The sequence below is a fragment of the Ambystoma mexicanum genome, chromosome 10, assembly GCF_040938575.1.
Source record: "Ambystoma mexicanum isolate Mex_15411 chromosome 10, UKY_AmexF1_1, whole genome shotgun sequence".
NCBI classification, from domain to species: Eukaryota; Metazoa; Chordata; class Amphibia; order Caudata; family Ambystomatidae; genus Ambystoma; species Ambystoma mexicanum.
The window spans coordinates 957,178,212-957,180,772 of record NC_090932.1 but is presented as its reverse complement, the minus strand read 5'-3'; positions in this window follow the sequence as shown (position 1 = coordinate 957,180,772).

Here is a 2,561-nt window from a genome sequence, read left to right as displayed (position 1 = left end):
GAATTACCGGGTCCTCCAAGGTTGGAATGGCCTGGTTAATCCTCATTTAAGGAACCCAGACCCACTACCCGGTAAGGGGGTAACCATGCCACAAATTGCAGCATGGTTACCTCCACGGTTGTAATGACCCACCCCCTAGTCTTCACAAAAAATCTGTTTCTGGCTGAGGACAAAACCTCATAAAGCAACGCCCAATTACCAGCTGGATGTCACATCTCCCATCTAGTAACCCTGCAACAAAATGTGGTGCTGCGTAAGGCGTCAAAATTCAGTATGTTCCAGACATGCTGACTAGGGAAGCAGGGACTTCAAGAGACAGCCATCCTTGGTGGGAGCATGACTAAAAGGTAGGAATCCTTGTTGCACCCACTTGAAAGAAGCACACACTAACTTCAAAGAGACTCATAAAAACCTCTGGTCACAGGCTGGCTCAGGGAGACAGATGGCAGTGCTGGACGTAGCAGCCCTCCCATTTGCTGAACACGAACACTCACAATTAACTTAAAAGACTATTTTCATTTTAGGCATTTTGCGCAGCAACCATACCGTGGATTGATTTCACTTTATACCATTGTTATGTAATTTCCAGGTGGTTTTGGGGATATAAAATGCATCTACATGTGGCTCTGGGAACTGTAATGGCCAGTTAGACTAAGTTTCTGGCTGATCTGAACATGTTACAAATGTGACAGTTGGTGAAAAGGTGGAAGCTAAAATTAGGGATATGTTTAATAACTTACATCTTTATAACTGTTGTGCATTTTATGGAAATGCCAAAAATGTGACCTATGGTCATGCTACATAGGACAGATTTGGTGGTCGGCTTCTCAAATTCCCCATGATCAGCTAAAACAGAAAATATGATTTGTATGGCAGTTGCTACTACAAGTTGTGATACATTACTAGATTTTGCCAAAAAGTTGAAAGGAGAACAAAGGATGATGACAAATGGGAAAAGACAGATGTTGCTCCAAACCCCTAAACCAATTCTGACTGGGGGCGGAGAGAGCGAGGGTAACTGTCCAATCTTAGTGGCAGGGATTATTGCAGGGTAGTTCACCTAGATCAGAGGTCTTCAACCTTTGTGGCATGCCCCACCAGGGGGGCACGGCCACCTCCCAGAGCCCAGAATGAAATGCGTAGTAAAAAAAAAAACCTTTTTTTTTAGTTTGCAGGATATGGGCAGGGGCAGCTCACATGGTAGGACTGGACCATAAAACAGCTCAGGCACCAATGAAAAAGTGTTCCGCAGTTGCAAATGGATATTCATTCCTTTAGGCACAGAATGTTTGAATAGTATCCAAGGGGGTGTTTTTGTTAAAATGTAAGAAAATTGTGATATTAAAGAATATTTATTCAGCAACAATTGTCAAAACTACTAGCTGCATAGTGAAGTAACCCATCAAACTGACCCACATTGGCCAAAAAGAGTGACCCATTTTGACTGACCTACATCAGCATTTTGCGTTTTTGGTATGGCGGCTCATCCATAATAGGCTAGGGGACGTCCACCTAGTGGCCCCCTCACCCATTATGGAGGAGCCAGACCAGTGAAACACTGAGTACTGCCTCTACTGATTTTTCCAGCTGAGGAAGTGCTCCTGGGCTGGCTGAACTGTCAAAGGGAAACACTGTTTCCCTTTGACAGTTCAGTGACCCAGTCCCACATACTCACTGAGCTATGCAAGGCTTGGGGTGTTTTGCTTCACCAGCCTTACATAGCTCATTGGAAATGCTGGCTGGGGCACTGCATATCTGTATGTGTGAGGGGGAGCTCCTGCACCTCCTCGCACATACGGACAGAGCAACCTGGAATGGGGCATTTCAGCACCCATGAGCAGGTCCCTGCAGAAGGTATGTGTATGTTCATTTATTTTATTTAAATATGTGTATGGATACATGTATGCTTGTGTTATGAGTTAGTGTATGGTGATGGGTGCTCGTATGAATGATAGTGATTACTCTGTGAAGATGTGTGTGTTTGTTTTGGTCCGTTGAGCTGATTTTGGCGGGGGGGTAAATGGGGAAGGAGGGTTGTACAACAAATGCATTTTAAAAATGCCTTTGTTGCATAATGCCCCTACCCACCTGCCAAAATCAGCTCTCCTTCTGAGGCGCTGTGGAGCCCAGGGGACAGGGATGGTATTTTTTTTAATCTATCATAGATGTCCAGTCATAAATACCATGCTTTCCCCCTTGGCCCCCCCAACGCCAATTGTAAATTGTTTGGCTTTTTAACCATTTTTTTTTAAACGTATGCTAAAAAATGCAACATTTTAACCCATTATTTTAAAAAAATTAACGGGGGAAAACCCCCTGAAACCCTACTTGATTGGTTCGGGCTCCCACGCTGCGCTCGACCACTATGGCATTTTTGTGGGAAATATTTATGTCCCTCCACTTAAAAAATTCACCAGCTCCCACTGGCCCTCGGACAGGATGGGGGGAGCCCAGGGACTTTGTTGGGAGCAGGATGGGCGGGAGCACTGGGATAGTGGTGGGAGCAGGGTGGGGAGAGCCCAGGGCCTGGGTAGGAGTGGGATAGAGGGCCCAGCAACTTT